Here is a 10,287-nt window from a genome sequence, read left to right as displayed (position 1 = left end):
AGCAATGGAGGAAAGGACTGGAAGGTGGGAAATAGTGTCAGAGGTTAAAGTAATTTTAAGTAAAAAAACCTCAAACAACAGAGAGTAGGAAGCTGGTGAATGTGAATAAAAATAGAGTTGAAATGTAAAAAATGAACTCCAAACATCAAAATATTCCAATATATAATATATGATCATTCCTATCACATACATAGTGGGAATAAAGTGAAGACATCAGAGCAAAAGAAATGGAAGAGCGTAAAGGAGACAAGAAAGTCTAAATGACGTGTCCATTTCAATATTAAAGCGTTTCACAATTTTCCCAGTTTCACTAACATAGATCATTACAAGCAAGTAGCATTTTCCAGAGGGAAGCTGGTCAGTTTTTAAAAAAAAAAAAAAAAAATTATCAGCTCTTGCTATAAACGACATTTGTCTCTGTGCCCAGATATTTTGCCTTTGGGAGCAAAACAGATTTTCTCCCCCCATCTGCTGTTCTTGGGGAGATTTTACAGTATTTCCTCATGGTGCCTCCCCACAGTTCCAGTGGAGAACTTGGTGTAGTCTGGGGCTACGGATGGATCATGATAAATTTTATAGAGAGGAAAAAAAGGTGACAAATCTGGTTCTAGAAAGTTAACTTTCAGGTCATCTGCTGACAGGTTCCATACGACTGCCAGATTACTGTTTTAATTAAGGTACTGCCTAAGAATATCAGACAGAAATTAGGAGTCTACTTCTGAACACAAGATAAGAGATAAATAACACAAATTTCACCACTTCTAGTAAGAGAACAAAAAAATGGTAGCCAAATCCTGTGCCCAGCTCAGACGTCTTCATCGCAGAAGCTCACGGTCCAGGAGTCGTTTCTGACACAGTGGAGACACCAAGCAGAAAAGAGCGACAGGGGTAGGCAAGAAAACAGGCAACAAAAAAGTGAATGAAATCTAACAGGAAACCAGGACTTTGAGAACACGGCTCCTTATTTGCTCACCCTCTATCTTCTAACAGCTGTGATCATGGTCCCTGCAGTACAGTTTGCCATAGGGCCTTTTCATTATTTCTGTTTGGTTTTATTCAGGGGGAGTCACTCAAGACTTAGATAATGGAAAGTAATAGTAAAGGTTATGAAAAAAGCAGAGTTCAAATTTTAAACAGACTTGCAAGTGCGCCTTGCCCCTACCTCTTCACTGGAAGAGAAAGGTGGAAACTCCTATTGTACACCACTGATAAATACTCACCTGATCTAATAAGACCTACACTAAATAAACTCTCAAGTCAACTATATTTAAGAAGTTCACTGGAATTTTCTGCTTTTCTATTGAAGGGTCTTCTCACTAACTTTTGCAGTTCATTTAGTATGACGTCCTATAGATCTGCAGACATTATATAATCTTCCCTAATTACTATCCACCATTACTTCTTCACTATTCATCATTTTTTCATACTCTGGTAGATTGCTTGTCCTCATTTTAATCAGTCAACTCATCCCACGAGTCAGAATCTGTATAAATGTCAAGTCAATACTTAATTCTGTTAAGGTTGAAATTGAAAACCTTATCTCATAAACCAAACTACATTTTGCAGTCTGGGCTCTGAGTCAAAGTCAGGTGACATGAGGGAAAGCTCAGAGAATCGGAAGAAATTCCTGGAACATTTTGTAAGCGAGTGACAATAAATTGCGTGTCCCACCAAATTCCACCTCAGGTAGATCCCCGCCACTCTACACTAGAGCATACTGTCAAAGGCTTTCCATTTCCAGTAAAGATTATTGTATTTTAGTAGGAACTTAAGGGATATTCTGCATCCATAAGTGGCCTGCTCAGTGTTGAAAGGCTTAATGAATTGCTTGAGATATCTAGAATATTATCACTCACTTATTGGAAATGTTCCAGGCAGAGTATCAAATTATTCTCTTCTTTTAAAATATATTTTAATTAATAACTAAGGAGACACTGCTTTTAACTGCAGGGAATTTCAGTAATCATTAAATATGTAGAGATCACAAGCCATAGAGAAATTAAAAGGAAACATATAAAGGTGCCTTCAGACAACAGTAGGTCCTGAATCTACAAAGATTTTCTAAATTCAAAGTTTCAAGAGGGCACCATTTTCATGATTTGACAGGAATAGAAGAGTGGAGACTTGTGCTCCTGCTTAGATGTTTGCTAGGAACTCACTCTCCCAGCATGGTGACTTTTTTCTTGAAGGTTTAGATAGATGTAAGATTGAATTTACAGCTAAATTAGCTTCATAATATTAGTAAATGAGACTGCACTGCTCTATATTTATAGTCTTCTTGGAAATGCAAGATTCATCTGCCCTTTCTGAGACAGACATCAATGAACAGACTAAGAACTCCAAGCCAAACATTTTCCAGAAAAAAAAATTATCTTTTTTTAGGTTCATATTATTTTACTTATTTTAGATATAATCAAGCGGAAGCACTAAAAATATGGGGGTTTGAGTTGCTGAGTACCCTGCATTTCCTATGAAAGATACACTTAAATAAGCCAGGTAGGATGCATCCCTGGGTGGGACCTGTTTAGCCTCCGAGAAGTAAGGAACATTTTATGACTTCTCACAACCCCCTAGGACTGCTTTACAGGCACTAGTAAGGAAAATGCAAATAAAACGAAACAAAACAAAACAAGCTTAACTAGGAAACATAATAATTTCTCATTTGAACAGATTCTACAGCAGAGCAAGTGCAACCTTTAGAAGTGTCACCACTAGACCTGGGCATTCACCTCTCTGGAAAGTGTCCCCTCTTCCGGTGGCTCTTGGGCTCCCTAACGACTAACTCAGGTCATCAATATCTGGGGAAAGATTGCAGTTTTTAAAAAATTGCTTGTTTTAAACCAAAAACTAAAATGTTAAGACAGATTCGTAGACTTATAAAAAACATAAAAAACATTTCTCAGATACAGGTCTTCAGGTTTTAGCATGGACTTCAATAACTGAATTCCCAAGCAGTCTTGAGGCATGACTGGAATGACTTTGGCAAGATCTCCTATCCTGAGCAATTGGGCATGAATTTTTACTCCCTCAAACATTAAAAAAAACCTCTGCTATTGACTAAACCAAAACCAATCCCTCCCTCATTTTTTACACATCACTTAAGAAATAGGGTGGGGTTAAAGTGTCCTCGCAGTAAGGGAAGGGGGGTGCAGAGCTACAACAGAAAGGGGACAGAAGTCATTATTTTGTTATCCTCCATGTTGGCAACAACACCCCCGTTGCCCACTATCCTGCCTTCAAACCCGCTGCAGAGAGTGCCTCCAGCTCAGACCAACTTGTGCTAGGGGGACTACAAGCACTCCTCTGCATCAGAGCATCACTAGGCTATTTTTGGGTTTGGGAGAGGGCAGAGACTGTTTGAAATCGCAATTGCTTCTCCCGAGCAGCGAGATTCAGAAGGGATTTTTTCCCCCTAAGTAAGGCACTTTAAGAGGATTTATCAGACCTGTTTAGGAAAATGTGGAAGGGTCCTCACCTTTCTCCTTTTTGTTTTGCTGTCCAGCAAATGAAATACAAATTAACCCTAATCTGTAGCTTCCAATTTATACCTCTTTCTTTGATGTGCTTCTCACTGAGGAAGAGAAAGTCCAGGCTGCCACCACGCTACAGCCGGTGAGAAGGTCAGATGCGGAGCTCTTGCAAACCTGCGCTGCCGTTCTGCCTGCCGCAAACCAGCCGGCGAACTTGGAGTCGCTGAGGGTTAAAGCACACTCCGGGACACAGGCTTGGCTAACTCCTGTTACCCAAACAAGTTGGCAGCAACTCCCTTTTCCACTGAAAAGAAAGGCTCCTGTGTTAGGTTTGATAACTTCACCTTTCATTTAATAGGTCTTCTCAGTATGAAATGAACTGAAATGAGAATCCTGCATTATGGACTTAAAAGCCATCAGCTTTTTCACTGATTTCAGTGTTTTTTAAATTATACAACAGAGTACCTGGGAAGTACTGGGGTGGAGTACATTAAGCCTTAGGCAGCACATGAGGAAGATGGGTTTCTAAGTCAGGCTCTCAGCTTGATTTGCTACCTGCTTTCGAGCTGCTACATTCACTGCCTCTGTTTTCTTTAGACTTTGTTGTAGTGCTTCCTCAAATGGTGAATTCCTCTGCACAGGGGTTGTCTCCCACCGTGTATGTACAGAGCCCAGCAAGATAAACTTCCATCCAGGTCTTGCTGAAATACAAGTAATCAGCTAGTTTGACTGTAGCTGGGGATATACCTCACTAAAACAATGGGATATAAACACTGACCTTCATTTAAAATGGCTTCAAGAAATCAGTAAATGCCTCTTTGAGAGCTGATACTTGAGATAATAATCTCCAAAATATAGCATACAAGCCCGAGCAGAATGCAAGCCTAGCTAGAAATGTGAGTGTGGCAGGAGGTATTTGTCCGAGTCCTGCCTTGGGTGGGGGGGGCACTCACGCACACACGTGTAATGCAAAAGAGAGGCACAGAGCAAAGAGAGAAGGCAGCTCACCCTGAACAAGCATGGCAGCGTAATCATGAAAAACACCCCGGTGAGCGAAGGAGGGTGTTGGCTGTAAGACCATGGACTGACAGTTTCTGCTCCAGTGGTTTTCCTGGGCTCAAGGAAGGACAACTGCCTTCCCAAATACACAAGATTTGTTCCTAGCAGTACCTCTCTCTTTCATCAGTTTCTCTTAAGTGAGACAATCAACAAGATCCCAATTTTTTGGCTAGATATGCACATCAAAGAAGTATCAATATTAACACTGCTTTTTAGTGTAGCAGACAAAGAAACGTCAGGACAAATAAGCCAGGAAAGATACCCATGTGCTGTGTTCATCCCTGAGTGTCGGCAAAAAGCAGGTGGCACAAATACCAAAACCTCACTATTTAGAAAGTTTTTCTCTCTTGATTGTCTGCTGCGCTGTGACTTTTATTCTGCCTTTGCTGCATCAACTCACACGTGATCAGTCAAAAAGAAAGCATACTGATTTTCTGAATCTGTAAACACCAAAAGCTCTCCACGAGCACAAAGGACTAAAGAGCCACGGGTTCATGCAGCAATCCAGACCCGCAGAGACACCATGTAATTCCGCTTCCTTTTTTCTCCTAGCAGAACAAAAACTAGACTTACATCCTGAAAGGAAGAGTCACCAAAGGGCGTACTAACAGACCTAACAGACCTTTTGTATCTCTAACGTCTGATTCAGTGCAAAGAATGCAGACCTGTGAATCACGACACTGAGCTGAACAAGCAGTGACACAGCTGGAGCCAAAAGATCTCCAAACATTTCCACTCTATCACTTATCATAAGCATATAATGAACAGAAAAAGATGATGTGTTCGAGACAGAAACACAAACCAGAAGGCGGTGTGCCAGCCTGATCCCTCCAGCAGCATGTTTCCCTACAGAGATAGCAGTCTTTGGGCTAAAGACTGTGTGGGCAGGGGATGGAAAAGAATCCCAAACTCGGTACCTCGCAGGTAGGCGGAGGGTCTGATTCACGTTGTAATCATTTGGCCTGCAGCCATAAGGCCAAATACTTTCATCTCCTCAGATCTCATAAGCTAAGCAGCATTAGCTGGATCAATATTTGCAGTGGAAGGTCTCCAAGTGGCACCAACGCGGGCAGGAAGCGATGCTGATGAGAGCTGGGCTCGACCCAGCGCTGAGCCAGAACTGCAGGACGAGGTTTGGAAGGAGTTACTCTGGCAGCGTCGCCACTTCTTTCACAGGGCTGTAACGGGCAGCCCTGACGATGCGTGGTCAGTAAAAGCACCAGGCCACTTTCTCTCTGAATAGCGTTTCCTGATACCCTGGACAAAGTCCAGCCTATGCAGTTGCATCCTAACCCCTTGCCGCAGCTGCAGCTGGAGACAACACGGATTCTCCCTGCTAGCAAACCCCACGCGGGTCCCTGGGCTTTCTTTATGTGCTGATCTAATGCAGTCCAGAACCACAGCGATCCGCAGTTCTAATTAACTTTACAAATTTAACAGGCTAAGGCTGCTAAACTTGGCCTGAAATCTCAGACTGATTTCAGTAAAACCTAAGGATATGTTTAAGGAACGCGTTGGTTTTCTTGAGCTGTTGTCTCCAGTTAAAAATAATGTGCCAATAGATAATGCTAAGTTTGAAATTAGGATCTTTGCATATGCTTTAGCCCATTTTGTCTATTTTGGGAATGGCCAAAGAATTCAAGATTGAAAAAATAAGTACAAGCAAAATACAGTTGTCTCCTTGTTACTGAAACAAACACTAAGTCATATATTATCATTGTCATAAAAAAGACTTCATCAGGACAGAAACTCAATGCTACAGCCCGCAGCAAAGATACCATTAATAAAATAAATCACATCATTCACAACTACAAGTGCTTCACTTTAAAGGCAAAAAATAGGGAGAATAGGACTGTGTGTACTTGGATGAAACAGTACAATCTGTACCAGTGTACTGCACACGTCAACACTGCTCATACAATGAATAAAGAGGAAATGCAACACAGTCAAATAACTTTATTAATCTTCCGCACAATGACCTTCTACTATACTCATATAACCAAAGGTTTACATGCTATATAACCTATCAGATTGCTCCCCCATGAATAAATAAAATTCCACAGAAAAAAATGAGAATGAAAGCTCAATTATTGGTATCTTTTAAGGCTAGCAGGCAAATATTTCAATAAAACATAAGATGACTTGGGGCCAAATAGGAGCACACTGAAGTTTTTCAGTGTAAGAAGCAAACTGATACCTCTCCTGTTAATACCAATTTCAGCCAAATTTCACATACTACTGGAGATTTATTTTTTTTCTTCATGCAAATCAGCAGGATAGAGGATAGAAACCCAAGCAAGTAGCCACATAGAGAGGAAAAACGAATACAACAAAGGAGCAGCCAGCTGACTAACAAGTGCATCAATACTGACCTGCCAGTCAGCCCATCCATAACTCTAAATCAGCCAAAATGATGCTACTTGCCCAGAGAAATACAGAAAGGGGACTAGAAAGTCTTATAAAAGCAGAAGGAAAAGCAGTTCGGAATGAGCAGGTGATGGAGATATAGAACACAAATATGTAGGAAAGATACATTAGCTCTGCTGTGAACAGAAAACTTGCTTTTCTCAAGGATTTTATGGTTATGCTTTCAAATGAGAAACCAACAGGCCAAATCCTTCATCCTGCTAAGGAAATTTGGTGGGAATATAGAGTAAAGTGCAGGTTTAAACGAGACAGAGGTTCTAGCATAGGGCGCCCAGTGTGCGAGGAGAGTTTTTGCTGCCAGCCATCCTTCAGCCCGCTCAGAGGAGAAAGACAGGATGTGACCGCAGCAAGGCTGATCTGAAATGCACCACGTCCAGTCTTCCTTTAACACAAACAATGTTAAGAACACCTGAGGTTCATTTTTTTTGGACAGGAATGGTTCTGAATTGGAGAGATGCGATAATCTCTCTTCGTTAGTTCTGAGGTATGGACTGGAACTTACGCAGCATTAATTTGGTTATTTACACATGAATGCTGTGAACGTGAAGTGTGTAAATAAATACTTTTTAAATACTAACCGAACTCCTAGACAGCTCACAGACACACACAGAAGCAATCAGAAAATATTTTAAAAGTCCAGAAGAGTTGCTGAGAAAGTGGAGACAAATTGTCAAAAGATGAATTTGCTTGAAAAGAAAGTTCTGCGTGAAGTCTTGAAGGCATAAGTAAAAGCTGAGGGCACACCATGCTCAGCAAAAGATGCCATCAATTAATTCTCCAAACGAGGAAGGCTTCTAAACTTTTCTAGATGAGCCTCATCAGGAGAGAGAACAGGGCAAACACAAGCAATCTTTACTGCCTTGCAGGGATACAGGGAAAGAGACGGTCATTCAAATATCTCGGGTCTGGGGCACGACAAGCACACAGGCACGCTCACTGTGTGTACCCGGCAGCAGAGGTGAGGGCGCACGTGATGCACCTACGTGCACACGTGTGCGACTCGCACCACCAGAACGGCTCTGCTCTTCACCTGACCGCTTGGTCCTGGCAGAGCCCCTTCGCCGGAGCGTTAAGGGCCCCCACCCTAGGGTAAAGGAGCAGCCAGCGGCATCTTTATGGAGCAGAAACAACCCTCCAAACCTCATACCCTCTCCAAAATAGGATAAATATGTTTTAGCTGCATTGGCTCCAGATGAATTAGAAAAATAAGGAATAATAAAAACTGACTTTAAATCAGTAAAGCAAAGAGCTATAATTGCACGAATATATATGGACAACAGATCTGCTACAAAAGCGCCTGATTCAAAGTCCATAAGGAAAGCTATTTCAAACAGCATTCTTCACAGCAGCATTCCCTTTTATAGCACAGAAGAGATGCGTGGCTGTATTTAGGATATCCAAGCAGAAAGCCCAGAAGCAGAGTAAGAACCAAGGAGTTTTTATGTCAACAGAAAGGTATACTTTCTTCCCCTCTCCTTTCTTCCTCTTTACACAAACACATTATGCAGTGCCAAAAAAAAGAGAAGGAAATGAAAAGAAAATGGATCAGTTGAAGCCTCCAGGAAAGATAACCTTCAAAGGAAATTTAGCGGAAAATTGAAGAAAATAGAAACTGAGATTTCTCTTGTACCTCATGGCTACAGAAATAGATAAGTAGGAGAAAAGGCTGCAAGCAGCATTGCTCCTTTTTGTGACAAGAGAGAAAGCCCCAGATATATTCAATCAATTCCAAAGGGAGAAAGATAATGAGAAATTAGAAATACCCATGAATAGGTTTGAAGTCTACTGCTTCTGGACACACATCATTGACAAGAACATGCAATTTCAACAGAGATGAGAGAGAGAGGGAATCAAATGATCCGTACGTGACACACTTAAAAACTCACAGAAACACCCAAGCACCCTTTCAGAAGTTACCGATATTATCAAACCTCCATTAGGCTTTAGGAAACTTTTCCCTATTATTACAGATATATCTGTGAATAAGTAAAAAACCTACTACTTCATCTACAACCCAACACTGCTGAGATTGTGGCATCCGAGTACAGGTACACTAACGACCAAAAATTAACACTTCCTTCCATCAACTTGTTGCTGCCTGTATGGCGCAGGGGGAATCTGGAAAAGGAAAAAGTCATGGGAAAAATCTGAGACAGAAACATTTAACATTAATATCTCAATTTGAAATTAACAGCAATTCCAAGAGACAGGGGTTGTTTTGTTTTGGGTGGGTTTTGGGTTTGGGTTTTTTGTTTGTTTGGGGTTTTTTTTAGCAGATTACGGGCTGATCACTGTGCGAGCAGAGGGGTTGGGGCAAGGACTCCGGCTATACCGTCTTAATTTGGTGGCAGGGAGAAAGATCAGCATTTTCTATACAGTTTCTGAACTTCATTAATTTGCCTGTTACGGCGGTGTGTCCCTGAAGTGGGGGAAGTCTGCTGGAGGGTGAAGAAGGCAGAGAAAGAAACGTGAGCTTGCCTTTTTCAAAATGAGGGAGGAGGAGGGATAAGCAGAACCCAGAAAACAGGCGTGCTGGTTTGTGCAGGGGAATATCCTGCCCCCACCCCCTGCCTGAGACCAAACCATCCCACCACTGGGCATCCTCTGGTACTAGCACAATTAAAGTTGATCCCAACAGCAGGAATCTTAACAAAGGGTAGCCATGGAAACAAGGCAGTCCTACAAAAAAAAAAAAGGCTTTTCTGCAACATCAAGGGACTTGCTGGTTACACCTCATTTTCTCTCATGCATTTCCATGGTAAACAAGAAAAATTAAGCAACTGCTTAATTTTAGTTTTAAGATGACATTTGCAAATGACCTGAATCCTTCAAAGCAGTCTCATCACAGATAAGGCAACCAGCTGGAGAAGTAATGGACACTCTTCCAGTTGTCCAGCTTCCTTCCATGGATGCCGGCCTGTGATCAGCGTTGGCAGTAGTCTCGCAAAACAAATAAATCTTTAAACAATAAGCTGCTGATTAAAAGGCTGAGAGGCTCCCCTGTGACCCATGCAGAAATAAGAGCATTACAGAGAGGGCTGGAGACCGGTGGTGCAGAAAGTTAAGTCACTGGAGACATGAGTTCATATTTGATGCATGGGTAGAGGTGAAACGGGCTTACGGCCCTCAGACACTTCAGGGATTTGTTCTTACTGCAGCACTCGTGCCTTACCCATTTCCTGATGAGCTAAGGACTGGAATAATGGATGTGCTGTAGGCAGAAGCAACTGAGGTTCAACAGCAGGGCTGTGTGGAAATCTGTACTCAGTACCTGCTTTGTCTGTTGTCAAAAGTACCATAAAGTACCTGTCATCTTTGCGTTTAAATGCCA

Source organism: Calonectris borealis, chromosome 14 (assembly GCF_964195595.1).
Source record: "Calonectris borealis chromosome 14, bCalBor7.hap1.2, whole genome shotgun sequence".
NCBI classification, from domain to species: domain Eukaryota; kingdom Metazoa; phylum Chordata; class Aves; order Procellariiformes; family Procellariidae; genus Calonectris; species Calonectris borealis.
Note: the sequence above shows the minus strand (reverse complement) of the source record.